Source organism: Syngnathus floridae, chromosome 9 (genome assembly GCF_059516105.1).
Source record: "Syngnathus floridae isolate MCC-2025c chromosome 9, RoL_Sflo_1.0, whole genome shotgun sequence".
Classification (NCBI taxonomy): Eukaryota; Metazoa; Chordata; class Actinopteri; order Syngnathiformes; family Syngnathidae; genus Syngnathus; species Syngnathus floridae.
In genome coordinates this window covers 12,555,387-12,574,402 of record NC_142421.1, presented here as the reverse complement: position 1 = coordinate 12,574,402, position 19,016 = coordinate 12,555,387, and the positions used below count along the sequence as shown (strand labels likewise).

General features: G+C 41.8%; 1 pseudogene; it reads left to right on the top strand.

The window, feature by feature from the left end:
• The first annotated feature begins 609 nt into the window (after positions 1 to 609).
• LOC148393586 (DNA (cytosine-5)-methyltransferase 3C pseudogene) lies at positions 610 to 3,565 on the top strand (annotated as a pseudogene).
• The last annotated feature ends 15,451 nt before the right edge of the window (positions 3,566 to 19,016 follow it).

Sequence of the window (19,016 nt, the reverse complement as noted above, 5' to 3'; positions counted from 1 at the left end):
ACTACCGGTGTGTTCGGCCCTCCGCGGGCGGCGGGGGGGTTGCTACCGGTGTGTTCGACCATCCGCGGACGGGGGGACGGGGCCGGGGCGGGGCAATGACATACCAGCTCTGCCGAATCCCTGAAGCCGACTCACCGAACCCCTACGGTTCAATCGAACCCAGGTTAAGAACCACTGCTCTAGTGTCTCTTTAGGTTGAAATCCTTAAACAAGACAACTGTCTCTTTACAAATTAGACAAACACAATTGCCTTGATTTTCAGTGAAGAAGTATTGTAATTCCCATTTCTCTTGAAAGCGACGGCCTTCAATGTCAACTTGACTCGTTTTCTTTGCAGTCGCCATGGCAGAAATGAGCGGAGAGGGGTGGTGCTGACAACTTTTGGTAATAGGATGAATTATAGTTTCACGTTTCATGATTTTTTGTTTTCGATTTGACAGTGCAGGTGGGCCATAAATAATACATTATAAGTCCATAGCTGCGGGCCGTGTGAAATCTGACCGGGGGCCGGAATTGGCCCGTGGGCCGGACTTTGGACATGGCTGGTCTAGTGCCATGAGTGAAGAAATGGAATCACTTAATGACAACAACACATTTACCGAGACTACAATGCCAGAGGGTAAGAAAGCAGTGGGGGGTAGATAGGTTTATGCTCTTAAAACCAATGCAGACGGGTCCAACAAATTTAAGGCACGTTATGGAGCCAAAAGATACAGTTAAAAGCAGGGTGTAGCTTATGATGAGACTTTTTCACCCACCGCCAATCTGACAAGTGTACGAGTGTTAATGCAAAAAGCGGCACAAGAAAACCTGATTTTACATCAGATGGATGTCAAAACCACTTACCTTCATGCTCCAATTGAGTTTGAGATTTATATTACACAACCAGAAGGTTATGAAGTCACATCTGACAAAGGTGAAATGTTGGTGTGTAAACTGGGAAAATCACTGTCTGGCTTAAACAATCAGGTAGAAACTGGAACGAAATGTTACATGATTTCTTGTGTGACAATGTGTTTTTTCAGAATCCAGCTGTGTACACTAAAGAAACAGAAAATCAAAAAGTGGTCATTGTGATATGGGTCGATGACCTGATTATTGTTGCCAGTGATGACAATGTGATGAAGAATGTAAAAGAAATGCTCACAGCTAAATTCAAAATGAAAGACTTAGGTAAACTGAACAACTTTCTGAGTATTGATTTTCATCAAACTGATCACTGTAATGTCACAGAAAAGATATGTTGACAAAATACTTGACAGATTTGATATGCAAGATTGTAAGCCACGAGCAACACCATGTGAACCTAAGCTTAACTATTCTGAAAACGCAGAAACCCTGAGTGATCTGAAGAAATATAGAGGCCGTTGGCAGCTTAATCTATTTATCAACATGTACCAGACCAGATCTAAGCTTTGTAGTGAGAAAACTTTCCCAATACCTTTCCAAACCAACTATAGAACAATGGGCTACAGTAAAACATGTACTGAGGGCACAAAGGAAAAGATGTTGTGTTACAAAAAGAGTGATGGTGAACCACTTGGGTTGGAAGCATTCAGTGATGCAAACTGGGCTGAACATGATACTGACAGATGTAGTACGTCAGGTTATTGTGTTAGCTTGAGCCAATTTGGTCCCTTAATTTCATGGAAAACCAAAAGACAAGCAACAGTAGCTCTTTCAACGTGTGAAGCTGAATACATGGCCTTGGCTTCAACTGTACAAGAATGTCTGTATTTAGTCCAACTGTTAGATGGTATTGATGGGTCATTAGAAGCAGCCAAAGGTTTATGAAGACAATCAAGGAGCCATAGCCTTAGCTAAAAATCCTGTACAAAGACAACGATGTAAACATGTTGACATAAAGTACCATTTTGTAAGATCAACTGTTAACGATGGCAAAGTAATGCTGGACTACTGTTCAACAGAACATATGGTGGCTGATATCATGACAAAATCTCCAACAAAGTCTAAATTGATGAATTTTGTGGCATTTGTGTTTGGAGAGTAGAAATCTGTTTATGGAATGTGTTTCTATCATATGATGAATTTTGAGGTATTTATGTTTATGAAATGTGTATGCATTACTTTGAGAAAAATCATTGTATTTCTAGTTTGCATGTATTTACCAATATAAGAGCAAGTGGGGTTGTTAGTATATGTGCTCTGTATATTGAGAGTTTTATTTTGAAGGATTCTACACAGGAAGTACTGCTTTTACTATTTCTGTTTGACAAATGTTCTTTATAAAATCCAGGTGTTACCAATGTGTTAATTGGGCACTGGCAAACCAAAGTGAGTTGTGTGACGGCTGTCATTTTCTCTGTCTCCACAGTATTACTTATTTTATTTAAATAACTCTGCTAACACTGACTACCAGCTGCCTGTGAAAAGGAAACATGCTTTTAAGAGTCGAGCAAGCCCCTGCAACTACACTTTCACAAGGGACACTTTAATTGAGAGGCTTCGAGACAAAGGCACAAAAATCGAAGATTGTTTGGCTTGCCTGATGTGGTTGTTGCAGCACCCATTCTTTGAAGGTGGTCTTTGTTTCAAATGCAAGAGAAACTTCACAGAAACACTACATCGCTACGATGAAGATGGCCACCAGTCGTACTGTGGCGGGTCAGAGGTCATGTTTCTGTAAGGAGTGCGTGGAGATCCTGGTGGGAGAGGTAACCTTTTGTGAGCTGAAAGATATTGGTCCGTGGAGCTGCTACATTTGCCAGCCAACGCACAGTGAGGGTAAGCTCAAACTCAGGCCAGACTGGAGCGTCAAGGTCCAAGACTTCTTTGCCAACAGCACCATGGAGTTTGAGCCTCATACATATTACCCGGCCATCGCTGCAGATAGACACAAGCCCTTGAAGGTTCTGTCACTCTTTGACGGTATCGCAACAAGATACCTGGTGCTCAAGGACCTTGGCTTCAAGGTGGAACGCTACATTGCGTCAGAGATTTGTGAGGATTCCATTGTGGTGGGTATGATCAAGCACGCTGGCAAGATTGAATACGTCAGTGACGTCTGCACCATCACAAGGAAACACCTTGCTGAATGGGGCCCTTTTGACCTGCTGATTGGAGGAAGTCCTTGCAAAGACCTCTCCATGGTCAATCTCCTACGGAAAGGATTGTTTGAGGGCACCGGAAGGCTCTTCCTTGAATTCTACCACATTTTGACGCTGCTGAAGTCGAAGGAGGATGACGACCGGCCTTTCTTCTGGCTCTTTGAAAATGTGGTGTTCATGTCCAGCAGAGGCAATACGGACATCTGCAGATTCCTGAAGTGCAATCCTGTTTGTGACTGTCAATCCTGTGTGACTGTCAGCCCCGCACATTGAGCTCGCTACTTCTGAGGAAACCTTCCAGGCAAGAATAGGTCGGTGGGCGCATCCCTGGATCAAAAAGTGAATCTTCAGGATTGTTTAGAAGTTGGCCGTGGAGTAAAGCTGGACAAGGTGCGAACCATCACAACAAAGACAAACTCCATGATTCAAGGGAAATTGAGACTTCCGGTCATCATGAACGGCAACTGTGGTGTAGTGAAATGGAGCAGATTTTTGGCTTCCCCAAACAGTATACGGATGTGAACAATATGGGCCGCCTGCAGCGCCAGAGGGTCCTGGGGAATTCCTGGAGCATCGCCGTCATTTGCAACCTGATAGCGCCACTCAAGGATTAATTCGAATGTGAATCACACCAGCCAAGTCCGTAAGGCCGCAGATGCATGAATACCGTTTCTGGACTAAAAACCGCAGCCGAATAAAAGCCACGCCAGATAAAATTAGGGGAAAGTATGGTTTTGTTTATATATTAGCAGCACGGGACAATAAGCTCGGGGTGTTTTAATGTTTAATCTCCATACATATTTACAAATCATACAAAATGCAGGGTTCAAAGCTTGTGCAAAAAGTGGCGGCTTATAGTCCAGAAAATACAGTACTCCCATGCACGAGTGTGAGAGCTCTTCCCGGAAAACCAAATGCTTGCCACTGTATGTTGGTGTCCTCCCACAATTCAAAGAACGTGTGTAAATTGGCCTTGGGTTAGAATGTGAATGTGGGTTTTGATTTTTCAATAAGTGCCTTGCAATTGGCTGCCCACTGATTCAGTGAGCCTGCCCCTTGCAACCCTACTAAAGAAAAAAGATAAATGGATGTACAAACCGGATTCGGTTGAAGTTGAGAAATTGTGCAAAATGTAAATAAAATCAAAATACAATGATTTGAAAATAAATTTCAACCTATATTCAATTGGATACACTTCAAAGACAACATATTTAATCCTCAAACTCATAAACTTTTTTATTTTTCAAATAATAATTAACTTAGAATTTCATGGCTGCAACACATGCAGTAGAAGTTGGGAAAGGGCATGATTACCACTTCGTTACATCACCATCCCTTTTAATAACACTCAATAAACGTTTTGGAAGAGAGGAGACTAATTCTCTTAGCTTGTCATTCGGAATTCTTTCCCATTCTTGCTTGATGAACCGCTTCAGTTGTTCAACAGTCCGGGGTCTTCCCTGTCGTATTTTACGTTTCATAATGCGCCACACATTTTCAATGGGAGACAGGTCTGGACTGCAAGCGGGCCAGGGGAGAACCTGGACTCTTTTACTTCGAAGCCATGCTGTTGTAACACGTGTAGAATGTGGCTTGGCATTATCTTGCTAAAATAATGTCATGTAACATTGGGGGAAGAGATGGTGCAAATGGTAAAATATGGATTGTTCACAGGAATAAATTGGCAGAGCTGAAATTCCAAATTTGTCCAAAAGATGGCGCCAGACCGAAACATGAGACCAAAAAGGGGCCAAAATAAGCTAAGCTAGTTAAAATAGAAATAAAACAGGAACACGGTGTCGGATTGTGAGTCACGCATGGACGCACAAATGTGATTTTTACTTTTTGATTTCTTTGCTTGGCTAAAAATGTATTCTGTAACAGCTTAAAGCAATATTGTAAGTCAATTCGATCAAGGGACCCATCACTATGAGAATAGTGACATAAATTGTTTGGAGAAGCACAAATGTGATTTTTACTTTTTGATTTCTTTGCTTGGCTAAAAATGTATTCTGTAACAGCTTAAAGCAATATTGTTAGTCAATTCGATCAAGGGACCCGTCACTATGAGAATAGTGGCGTGACACAAATTGTTTGGAGAAGCACAAATGTGATTTTTACTTTTTGATTTCTTTGCTTGGCTAAAAATGTATTCTGTAACAGCTTAAAGCAATATTGTTAGTCAATTCGATCAAGGGACCCGTCACCATGAGAATAGTGGCGTGACATAAATTGTTTAAAGCAATAGATCAAAGGTTTGGATTTTTATTTCAGAGTTAATTGAAGCGTAACTTTAAAAAGTTATTCTCATGAAACAGGAAGTGAAGAAAAGAGGAAGTGAAAGGTTTTACCAGGGGCTAGCTGTACATTTGGTGGAAAGTAATGCGTGGTCAGGGCGGAAACAGCTGCTGAAAGGCAGCAGGTGTACGAGCGTGGGAAAACTGACCAAGTCTTACCCTATAGGAGCGTGGGGAAAAAAACTGACCAAATCCTATAAGGGCGTGGGAAACTAGGCGGTCTTACCCTATAGAGAGGATATAGGTATCAGACAAGTCTATAAAAAGTCCTGCAGGGGCAGCTACGGGGCTTTTTCCCCCCAAAGAGCGCTCATACGTGAAGAAGCCCGAGGGAGTTTCAAGATTTTTTCCAAAGTCCCGGGATCTTTGTGTGAGACGCAGGATCGCTGGTGAATTAACTTGCATTTACTCCAAAGAATTGGACTGGACAACTTTGCATGAGGAACTAGGTGAAGGGAACAACTTTTCTGTATTTTAGCGAGGGGGGGAATAGCCATCGGGTCGCCGGTCCCCTCGAGGCCAGCCTGTTTCTCTGATTTGGATTTTAGAAGTAAGATCGAATTGATCACTTGACTTTGCTTCCACCAAAAATAGCACCCAGCTGGTATCTACTTTTTCCCTCTTTCATGAACTGTGTTTTGCAATCGAATTGTTCTGGGATTGAATGATTTTATTAACACGGGTATCAGTGAGTGAAATTGTTCGGTTTCTGGAGTAATTGAGATTTGTAATTCTATTTCATGTTTCTTCAATAAATGTGTTTTGTATATTCATCTACTTCGTTGTGCGCTGATCTGTACTGAATGTGCAATCGATTGTTTGGGGTTGATTTGACAATTAGATTAATGTGCGGGGGGTTATTATGGTATAACATAGGACCGTAATAAATAAAAGTAACATCAGACAATTTTAGAGAATTAAATAACTTTCGAATTGATCACTCGACTTTGCTTCCACCAAAAATAGCACCCAGCTGGTATCTACTTTTTCCCTCTTTCATGAACTGTGTTTTGCAATCGAATTGTTCTGGGATTGAATGATTTTATTAACACGGGTATCAGTGAGTGAAATTGTTCGGTTTCTGGAGTAATTGAGATTTGTAATTCTATTTCATGTTTCTTCAATAAATGTGTTTTGTATATTCATCTACTTCGTTCATCTGTACTGAATGTGCAATTGATTGTTTGGGGTTGATTTGACAATTAGATTAATGTGCGGGGGGTTATTATGGTATAACATAGGACCGTAATAAATAAAAGTAACATCAGACAATTTTAGAGAATTAAATAACTTTCGTAATTATTTGAGACACGAGTGAATTTTAATCCGTTTGAAAGTTTGCTTCGCCTGAATAAATTAACGGAAGTGTTTAAATCGGATTATTGGTTTGGTGTAGAACTGAAAGTAATTTAATTATTTGAAGGGCGCAGGCCCGTTTCCCCTTTTCACGGGCCGCGTAAAAAGTAACTCCGAACATGTTAGAGAATTAAATAACTTTCGTAAATATTTAAGGGAAGAGTGAATTTGGTTAAATGTTAATTCGTTTGAAAAGTTACTTCCTCTAAATAAAATAACGACAGTGGTTAAATTTGATTATTTTAGTTGGTGAAGGATAAAAGTATTTTGATTGTCCGTCGGGCGCGGCCCAGTTCCTAATTCTGTCGGGCCGCGTCAAAAGTTAAACAGGACACAATCGAAAAATAGACTTGCCTTCCAAATTAATTACTGGGCAAATCTAAATAGAGTAAGACATTTTGATTCGTTTTAAGAAAGTTATTATTCTTTTTAAAGTAATCGAGTGGGGTGAAGCACTCCGACAATTAAGTGCTAGATCTACATATAAGAAGTTAGAATTAATAATGTAAAGTGCATTAATTTTCTTCTTAAATGCTATTATTGTCACACTTTTATTAATTCGATTCTCTTTCGAATAAACAAGTTGGTCGGCTCGCTGCTTGAGCGACCGAGTAGAACGGACCAAAAGCCATTGCCAATCACCTGTTATCCAATGTACTCACTGCGTGCTAGTTTGATTTCTTCAGATTTAGGAAAATGCTAAGACACTGAAGCACAAATTAGAGTTACACAGGTTGGTTGAGTTCAATCACAATTCTTGTTCAGACAGCTCTGTTTTCAGGAAAGTACAATACAGCGCTGGGCCCTTCAAGAGCGGAAAGTCTCCATTCAGAAAAGGAAACGTTCAAGGTTCTTTGGTTAGCTTATATCAGCAGCACATGCCAGTGTGGGCCGAGTTTGATGGGTGATGAGTCTTTGGGGTGGGGCAAGTTCGCCACGGGAGTGGGTGCTGGTTATGGGCGATTCGGTGTGTGTGTGGGGGGGGGCTGTTGTCTTCCATCCCGTCTTTCGGCCTTGGCGCTCATCTTTGGCCGAGTCCTTGGCTGGCTCCCTCTGGCACCTGCTGGTTTTATCCCCACGTGACCTTCCTGTGAACATTCTTCTCCAATCTTGGACATACACTGCCGTACCTCATTCTTTCAATTTTGTCATTTTGTACGAAATTATGTTACCTTTTGGCTGTGACATCATTAATCTATTGCTGTTCTTTTGATACTTCATGTCTTTGCTTCTTCTTAGTTTAATCATGCTTCCAACCGTATCTTTTCTTTGTTAGGCAAAATATTTCCCTCTGTGCAGAGCGTTCAGTAGTAATCAAAAACTGGTGTCTAGCATTAGTCAAAACATAAGATACAATCAAGTACTGAACGGTCAAGACGACTCTGGCCGTGTCCATGATTTAGAGAAAAAACATCAGGCATGCATTACACAGTTCCTTAAGGGTCATTAAGCTATTTAGGCAATATATCAAAAGTCATTTGTTATTTCAAAGTGCTCAGAAATATATATCAGATCATAAAGTTATAAAAACCTTTCTCATTACCATTTATCAAAAATGTCTAGTTATGTCTTCTTTATTGATTTGGTGTGTAGGTATAATTATAAGCTTAAAGTGTTTCTTTTATTGATTTAATATGTGAATATACTTTTCTGCTTATGTACTTTATTCAATGAGGTTTGAGCATATCTGTTTTTGTAGCTAGGTAGGACTTTTTGTATTTCGACCCCATTCCTTCAATAGTATAAATTCATTTTAACGGACCTTGGGTTAATCTCAGAAAGAATGAAATCTATCTTTGTCTAATCGGCGTTCTCGACCCACGCCAGTAGCCGCAGGGGCCATACCCCTGAGGGGGAAAGCCCACCGGACGAGAGAGAGCGATGCTCTTTGTCCGAACGAACCTTTTATACCAGTCCAGTTCGTGGGTACTATGCCTGCTTGGTCACGTACCAGTTTTTTTCCATGACGTCATACATTGGCCTCAGATTTCATACGGCCCACAGCTTCGGTCTAATAATATATTATGTATGGCCCCCCTGCACTGTCCAACTGAATAAAAAAAAAAAAATCATGAAACTTGAAACTGTGATTCCTCCTATTACCAAAAGGTGGCAGCATCACCCCTCTCCGCTCATTTCTGCCATGGCGACTACAAAGAAAACGAGGAAAATTGACATTGAGGGCCGTCTGTCACGGATCGGAATAGAGCAGGGCAACCAAATGAAGCTTGGACCAGGGTTAATTGAAGAGAAAAGGTAGTTGGAAGAGAGGGTAAGGGGAACAAACTAACAGAACCGGCAAACTGACATAACTCAACGGACCGACCGACAGACTGGCTAACCAAAACAGAACAGGCAAAGACAGGAACCAAAAGAAACAAGAAACATGAACGACATCAACGATCCGACAGGGGAGTAACACGCAGACAGGACTTAGACAGCTAATGAGAGGCAGGTGACTGTGATTAGTACATTGATTGTGAGTTGACACAGGAAGGGAGGGGCGAGTACACAGACGGACAGAAACCATGACAACCCACATATAATAAAATGACCAGGGACGAGGCGTGACACCGTCGCTTTCAAGAGAAATGGGAATTTTGATACTTCCTAACTGAAAATCAAGGCAATTGTGTTCATTTGTAATTTGTAAGATAATTTGTTGAAGGATTTCAACCTAAAGTGACACTATCAGACTAAACATGCTAACACATACGACAAGCTAATAGAGAGTGACCGTGCTGATAAAGTGAAGCAGCTCCAAGCTGAAGTGGCATCACAACAGCGATTCTTCACGCAGGGCTGCGAGTCAAAAGTAAATATTACTAAAGCAAGCTTCATATAGCAATTTTAGTGTGAAATGTGTGTCTTCGCCAGCTGCCGGTGTGTGTGAATCTACCTCATGTTCACTTCATGTTTATCTCGTGTGTATTGCGCAAGCGGCTTTCGTAGACTTCGTGCTATGAGCAAGTCTGTCATGTTTAGAAGTTAATACTCTATGCATTTTTCTTCTCTTTGTTACAGTTGCCGTTTTGTTTCGCTCCATTCAATTTCAGTGCATTTAATTCCATCTCATCTCACTCATACAACTGAAACCAGAAATAAAGCAAGCAAACTGAAGCAATTGTGTGTAAGTGTTGACATGTGTTCCCTTTGCGTTGCCATATCCTTGATGGAAGGAAAACTTTGTGATCAAGAAAAGCAAGCCTTGAGAGTGAAGTTTTTCTGTATTGATTCGCTGGCTGTCTAGCAGCACCCAGTCACATGGCGTAAGGACAGTACAGTGAAAAGACAAGTATAATCAGCAGGCTCATGTCACACATGAGTCTACGCTCAGGAAAGAACCACCTGAAGGTTTATGAACAGTGGATCGAAGATGAAGCGGTCTTTGTGCTGGAGATCGACTCGGACCGCCAGTCGCCGACGCAGCCACAGACCAACTGTATCCTGGAGGACAGCCATTGTGCCACAAACAGCTGCCTTCGTCTAGCAGGTGCTCACAAGCATCATCGAATTACTCACCTACAAGAGCCGACTCCAAATCAGCTTAGTCCCAGCTTGCCTTGACCGAGAAGGAAGCCAACCTCATGAGACAAAAGGCCGAATTGGACGCCTGTCTTCACATTTCGAAATGTAAAAAAGAAGTAGCTCCCGCAGAAGCTGAGGTTACAGCGTACGAAGAAGTACAACGTAAAAGCGGGGAGCTGAGCATGAAACCGCTCGTCAAGCCAGAGACTTCCAATACAGTACGAGGTACAAGTGCATAGGTGGAACAACAATACAAGTTGCTCAAACCCTCAACTACAACGTCACATGTGTCGCCACCAAGAATGGAAGACATTAAACAAGAACCAGAAGTAAACAAAGGTCCAACCAACACCTATGCCTTCAAACCATTAGCCCAAGCTTTCCAACCTGCAAACAGAAACTCAGTCAAAGCAAACGGAGCACAGGACTTTGCCAAATACTTCATCCGCAAAGAACTCGTCAGCGCTGGTTTACTGGAATTTGATGACAAACCGGAAAATTATTGGGCATGGAAAGCATCATTTATTGGCTTTATTGGCTATAACAGTGGTCCCCAACCTTTTTTTGCGCCACGGACCGGTTACGTGTCAAATATTTTCGCGGACCGGTCTTTCTATAAATAAATAATACATTTATATAAATAAATAACGCATTTATAATACATACATAAATACGATGAAATAAAATGATACTACTGGCATAAAAACAAGTATAAATGACATAAAAATAAAACTCACCATTACGTTGAATTAATGGGAGCACTGAGCTTGTTTCTCGGAAACAAGCCGGTCCCATCTAGGCGTAATCGGAGACAATGACACCCGAAGTGGTTAAGGTTTGTCTTTTAATGCAGGATACTTGGTCTCCATGTGCCGAAGCAGTTTTGAAGGCTTCATTGCCTCGTTAGCTAGCCTGTCGCCACATATTATGCAGAGTGGGCTTGGCGTGTCAGAGTCACCTGTGGCGATAAATTCATATTTTAAGTAGGACTCCAGAAATGTTCTTTTAAATGCAGCTTTCCTTTTCTTAGAAGTCGTAGCCTCTTCTTCTTCCGTCTTCTCATTGGGCTTTTTTCCCTTTCCGAAGAAGCTTTCCAAACATCTCTGTTTCTTGCTCATATTTGCTTGCTTCGCGGGCTCGACTGAGGTGACATGACACGTGACCGAGACGAGCGTCTTGACCTGAACCGACGGATGTAATTTGGAGAGATTCGCCAATTCTTTTATATTTTTCAAACTAAATTTTTACTCATTTTTGCTAGCTTTGCGGGCTCGTCTGGGGAAACATGCTAGGTGACCAGGACGAGCATCTTGACCTAAATTAATTGATCGTCGATTAAAAAAAAATATATATTTTTTTTTTTTCTGTGCGGCTTGGCAGCCCAGTACCAAGTGACCCACAGACCGGTACCGGTTCGCGGACCGGGGGTTGGGGACCCCTGGGCTATAAGACTTATATTTATCAGAAAAAGAGAAGTTAGACCTACTAACAAGGTGGCTAGGTCCAAGATCTGCATAGCAGGCGTAAAGGATTCATGCAGTACCTGCTGGAGGTGTAAAGATGATTTGGGAACAGCTTGAAGAGTGTCATGGTTCCTCAGAAGCAATTGAGGACGCACTGCTAAAAAAGATAGGGGAGTTTCCAAGGCTAACAAACAAAGATACGAGCCAGCTAAGAGACCTGGGAGACATCTTGTTCGGGCTATTGTGGGCCAAGTCAGATAGAACACTTCCAGGCCTTGCATATTTGGACACCGCTTGTGGGGTCCAACTAATAGTGGATTTTGAAGTTTCTCTTCAGAGAGAATCTTTGGCCATAAAGTGAGCAGAAAAAAGGTTTTTCACCTGTGTGTGTTCTTGCATGTGATTTTAAGTTTACCTTCTGAGAGAATATTTGGCCACAAATTGAACAGGAAAAAAGCTTCTCACTTGTGTGTGTTCTTCTGTGTTTTGAACTGTCCCTTCTCTGAGAATCTTTGACCACAAACTGAGCAGGAAAAAGGTTTTTCTCACCAGTGTGGGTTATTTTGTGTCTTTTTAAGCTTCCATTCTCTGAGAATCGTTGGCCACAAACTGAACAAGGACAAGGTTTTTCACCTGTGTGTGTTCTTGCATGTGTTTTTGAGTGTACCTCCTGAGAGATTCTTTGGCCACAAATTGAAGCAGGAAAAAGGGTTCTCACCAGTGTGGGATTTTGTGTGTGTTTTTAAGTCACCGTTCTGAGAGAATATTTGTTAGAGTGTTGCTCACGCTAATTTCTTTGCAAGAACCACACGTGAGACATTTTGGCCATGTTACGCCTGCAAGCAGAGAAAGACATCTGCACACTGTGTTGTAAAGTGATGCTTGAAGGCAGTCTGACTTAGACCTCTTGTAAGGGCATATTTATTGAGAGAAAACAGGGTGGGGGGGGGGGGGGTTTGAGAGTGGACAGGTTTGGTGAACCCCCGACATCTGGTCAAATCAGAGCAGGGGGTGTTTTATGATGTTGGGGGGAAACAGAACAACTTGCTTCCTCTGCAGCTGGTCAACCAGTGCAGCAGTCTTAGCACTTTGTTTACGATGTTGTGGGAACAAACAGAAGAAGTTTGTTCTCCTCAGCAACTGGTTAATCAATATAGTCTACATTCCAACATAATCGTACGATCAAGATAATTTGTCAACCCTAACAATCATGGGCCAGGAACTGAGCAGGAAGAAGGTTTCTCACCAGTGTGTGTTCTTGTTTTTATTTTTAAGTGACTGTTCTGAGAGAAATTTTGTCCACAAACTGAGCAGAAAAAAGGTTTCTCACCTGTGTGTGTTCTTGTGTTTATTTTTAAGTGACTGTACAGAGAGAAACTTTGGCCACAAACTGAGCAGGAAAAAGGTTTCTCACCTGTGTGTGTTCTTGCATGTGTTTTTAAATGTCCCTTCTGAGAGAATCTTTGGCCACATCTTCTTTGATGAAAGGACACACCTTGTCCTTTTGCCCGTTAGGCAAGGCTATTCCTGGCTGTTGTCACATTCAAACTTGTACATATAGGAGAATAAAAATCAGGACTCGATCCTGCTTTCCAAGACCAGCGCGTCAACCAGCTATGAGGTTCGAGCACACTAACTGGTTCCCAAACTTGGCCAAGCTATCTAGCTTTGCTTGCTCGCAGAATAGTAGCATGGGAGTTAAACGTTTATGACACATCCTGATTAAATTTTGCAATATTGTACATGAATAGTTGATAGTTTATTAGTAACTTGTTGGATTTTGTCCACAATTTAGGGAGCGCGTTATCTGCGCCTCACGGCAAAAGCCATTGCCAATCACCTGTTATCCAATTTACTCACTGCGTGGTCGTTTGATTTCTTCAGATTTAGGAAAATGCTAAGACACTGAAGCACAAATTAGACTGACACAGGTTGGCTGAGTTCAATCACAATTCTTGTTCAGAAAGCTCTGTCTTCAGGAAAGTACAATACAGCGCTGGGCCTTTAAAGAGCGGAAAGTCTCCATTCAGAAAAGGCAATGTTCAAGGTTCTTTGATCAGCTTATATTAAGTTGCACATTGTGGGCCGAGATTGATGGGTGATGAGTCTTTGGGGTGGGGCAAGTTCGCCATGGGAGTGGGTGCTGGTTATGGGCGATTCGGTGTGTGTGTGTGCGTGGGGGCTGTTGTCTTCCATCCCATCTTTCGACCTTGGCGATCATCTTTGGCCGAGTCCTTGGCTGGCTCCCTCTGGCACCTGCTGGTTTTATCCCCACGTGACCTTCCTGTGAACATTCTTCTCCAATCTTGGACGTACACTGTCGTACCTCATTCTTTCAATTTTGTCATTTTGTACGAAATTATGTTAGCTTTTGGCTGTGACATCATTAATCTATTGCTGTTCCCTGACTATGTAAAGTTTGTTCTTTTGATACGTCATGTCTTTGCTTACGTCATTATATTCTTAGTTTAATCATGCTTCCAACCGTATCTTTTCTTTGTTAGGCAAAATATTTCCCTCTGTGCAGAGCGTTCAGTAGTAATCAAAAACTGGCATCTAGCATTAGTCAAAACATAGGATACAATCAAGTACTGAACGGTCAAGACGACTCTGGCCGTGTCCATGATTTAGAGAAAAACATCAGGCATGCATTACAAAGTTCCTTAAGGGTCATTAAGCTATTTAGGCAATATCAAAAGACATTTGTTATTTCAAATTGCTCAGAAATATACGTATATCAGATCATAAAGTCATAAAAACCTCATTATCATTTCTCATTACCACTTATCAAAAATGTCTAGTTATGTCTTTATTGATTTGGTGTGTAGGTATAGTTATATGCTTAAAGTGTTTCTTTTATTGATTTAATATGTGAATATACTTTTCTGCTTATGTACTTTATTCAATGAGGTTTGAGCATATCTGTTTTTGTAGCTAGGCAGGACTTTTTGTATTTCGACCCCATTCCTTCACTGCCATAGAACAGGCCTTGTAGCTCAGTACTTAGGCTACTGGTCTAGTAAACAAGGGGTGGTGAGTTAAATTCTCACCGTGTCCTGATAATATACTTAACATTTGCTGTGCAAGCTGAATTTATAATAGTTGAGGGTGTAATTACACGTATCTTGTCCATAGTACTGGTGACCAGCAGTTGTGTGATGAGTTGTCTTTTGGGATGTTAAGGGAAATTTTATAGTTTCTCATGGCACACAAATGTGTGCACACTGGTTGAAAATCTCTGGCCTAGAGTCCTGGTTTGACTACATTTTCAAGAGTTTCTTTTAGGTCATCTTCTAAAATGTTAACACCGTTTTTCCAAGCAAGGCCGCGTAGCTTAGTAATAAGAGCACTAGAATTGTAAATCAGAGGGTGTGAGTTAAATTCCCACTATGGTCTGACAGACAGCTACATCTGCTAACCTTGTTTGATAGTAGTGTGTTTGAATTTTTGATTAGCGGTAGGTGTTGAAGCCTCATTGCTAGCAAGAGAACTGATCTTGCAAAAAGGGGACACCGGCTGTGACCAAATTCACAGTTATCAGGCTGCATGACGTCACTTCCAGCACGACGCGAACACACGTGACACAGAGGATGAAGATGTTCATGAATTTAATAATTTCGAGTGACACAGATGGTCCTATGAACTGTTCTGTTAACTTTAAGTCCTCCTGCTGCCACTGCCCAACTGACTTGTGCTAACGTTAGCATTATGCTAAATTGGCCTTGCCTGTTGACCTCATTGAATATGCCTCATATCGGTTCAACAGTTCATTTTTTCTGACATTTGTCTCAGTTGCCATTGTCATTCCAGTGTCAAAGTTCAATGTGGCTTAGAATAATATGGAAATGGAGCAGGGCGACCAAGTGCAGCTTGGACCAGGGTTTATTGAAGAACGTAAACTAACAGACTCGGCAACTGACATGACTTAACAAAACCTAGCAACGAGACCAGGGTTAGGGTTAGGGTTAGGGACCAAAAGACATGAAACAAAAAGACAGGGTGACATTACCAATGACAGGAACAGGAACCAAAAAGACATCATGACTTGAACACACAACAATGATCCGACAGGGAGTGAGGGGCAGACAGGACTTATATACACGACAGGTAACAAGAGGCAGGTGGGAATAATCAAACTCATCATGGGCACACAGGAAGGGAGGGGCGAGCACACAGACAGAAACCAAGACAACCGACACTTAGTGGAACAACTGGGGCTAAGGTGTGACAGATGGCACATCATGTCTCAAATCTCATACTATGTGCAGGAGATAGATGGGCGGCGGACAGACTTCCCTCTCGTTTTCCTGTTTGATCGCTCATCTTGTAGTTAGGAACCACCGTTGACTCCTCGCGTCCTCCCTGAAAACATCAGTTTTATCTGTGAGTCTTTCTCCTCCTTATGTTGGAATCAAAATGTATTTTATTCTTATTCTCAAATGGGGGTACGTGTACCCCTGGGGGTACAAGGAGGTATTCCAGGGGGTACGTGAGATTTAAAAAAAATATATACCGGTATTAAAAAAAAAACTAAAAAACAGCAAGCCTGATTGTCTTGAGAATTAGTTCTAAAAAGTTTGATGAAATACAAATGTATGTTTTATATTCAGTATTCAATTTTAGTAATGTATGTTTTATATTCAGTATTCAATTTTAGTCCTTAAAAAACAGACTCTCCACAAACCAATAGCAGTCACCTGCGGTTGCCTTGACGACGCACTGTAACAAGGAGACAGTACATGGAAGACTATTGTTTGATGGGATTTACGTCCACAAGTTGTAACCCACCCAAAACGCTGTGCTTTTTTTGCGGGGAGAAATTAGCCAACGCTAGCATGAAGCCGGCGCATCTCCAGCGGCATCTCACCACAAAACACGGATGCCATGTTGGCAAGCCACCGGAGTTCATCAGGAGGAAACTTTCTGACTTCAAGTCATCCCAAGACACAATGCGAAAAGCCTCCACAACATCAGCCAAAGCCCTGGAAGCTTCTTATGCAGTTTCTTTGCTCGTAGCTAAACCCCAAAAAAAACGTTCACCATAGCTGAAGAGCTGCTGCTCCCCGCCGCTGTTGTATTGGCCGAAATTATGCTAGACAAAAAAATCCGTGGATACATTAAAAACTGTGCCTTTGTCTAATGACACCGTTTGCCGCAGAATAGACAAAATGGGTGCAGACATTGTCGAACAAGTTGTGGGAAAACTTGGCGACTCTTTTTCACTCCAGCTGGATGAATCCACAGATGTCAGTGGAAATGGACAGCTTGTTGCTTTTGTGAGATACATTGAGACTGACGACATTTGTGAACACATACTTTACTGCAAAAGTCTGGAGGGGAGAACAACCGGAGAGGACGTTTTTAATGTCGTTCACGCATTTTTCTCTGAAAATGGTATCAGCTGGAAATCCTACAGCAGCGTCTGTACAGATGCAGCTGCATTAATGACGGGCAGTGCGAAAGGGCTCATTGCGCGGATTAAAAAGGAAAATCCCGACATTAAGTGGACTCACTGTGATTTACAGGGAAGCGTTAGCGTCCAAGAAAATGAGCCCCGTGTTGCATGATGTTTTGAACGACAGCATCAAAGTGATCAACTTCATCAAGTCAAGGCCACTTAATGCACGTTTGTTCCGCCGCCTGTGTGAAAACATGGGAGCTGAACACACACAACTCCTCCTGCATACAGAAGTGCGCTGGCTCTCTCGAGGGAAGATACTCAACAGGCTGTTGGAGTTACGAGCTGATGTGCACACCTTTCTGACAGAGCACGGATCTCCCAATGCCACCTTGTTCGAGAACACGGACTGGCTTGCAAAGCTTTGCTATCTGGCAGATATATTCAGCAAACTGAATGAACTGAATATGTCTCTGCAGGACAAGGACACCAGCATCCTGAACCTGTATGACAAGGTGGGTGGTTTCCTGAAGAAAACAGCTGTGGAAAAGGGCATGTGGTCAGGAGGATTTCACCTACTTTCCTCAGGTGGATGCTTTTCTCTCCAATGAAGATGTGGAGACAGCTCCAGTGAAGTTAGTCATAGTGGGACATTTGGCTAACTTGATAAAGGGCTTTCATTGCTAATTTGCTGACATGGAGGAGAAATCTGCACGGCTGGATTGGGTGAGAAACCCATTTTTCTTGTCTGAAGCAAAGAGAAGCAAGCTTCCTGTCACTCACCAGGAAAAACTGATGGAAGTGGCATCTGACCGTGGCCTGCAGATGAAGTTTGGCGCATCCACTCTCACACAGTTTTGGGTGCACCCTGAGCTGGGACAGAAAGCTTTGGAGCGGCTGCTGCTCTTTGCCTCCACATATTTATGTGAGACCTCCTTCTCTGCAATGACTGTGATCAAAACAAAGCAAAGAAACTGAGCCCGGAGAAGAACTTGATCACAGCAGTTGCCTCCCTGCCACCAAGGATGACAAACTGAGGTACAAGCCCATGTTTCTCACTAAAATGTAGTATGAGTGCAAAAGACTCATTCAAGCTTCAAGACTGTTCAATGGTTGTCAAATGAAAATCAAATGTTCAATGCAACAATTCAATTTTAAGAGAAAAAAAAGTTTCTTTTTTTATCCCAAAAGAGGTAAAGTTGATTATTTTTTTATGAGCAAATCTTTATTTATTATGAAGTTATCAATTTATTTTGTAAACAAGATAGTATTTATTTATAATTAAGTTAATTTATTTTTGTGAACACATTCTTAGTTATGTATATTTTTATTTCCTTGCAAGAGATTATTACAAGAAAGATTAATATAAATTAGCAGTGTTCTGCATACAGTATTTGAGTTTTGAAAGGGTTTATGCCTTCTTGGTGGTCACTGTTTACTGTTTATCGTTTTTGTTTCTATATGCAGTGTTTGAAACATAAATGTGTCTGTCAGGCACATTGCTAAAAGTTGTTTAACTTTAATAAATCAAACACTGATGGGACAATACTGTACCTCTTTCTTTTCAACCAGAAATGTGTTGCGCTGGTCAGGGGGTACTTGGCTGAAAAAATATTTCAAAGGGGGTACATCACTGAAAATTTTTTTGAGAACCACTGGCGTAGATTATAGGAGGCCGAGCGTTGCCGAGTTACTTAGCCCATGTAAGGCAGATACAGAAGTGGAAGCGATGTCGTCTGACGAATCTCCCTCAGATGATTCTTCACCTTCTGACAAAAATGAAGAAGAGTATGATTTCTTTCTTGGGGTACAAGGCTACCAATTTGAACCAGTGAGAAGTACCCCAGCAACTGAAGCATCGCCAAACGAAGGCACGGAAGGTACAGCCGGATCAGGAGTAAATCAA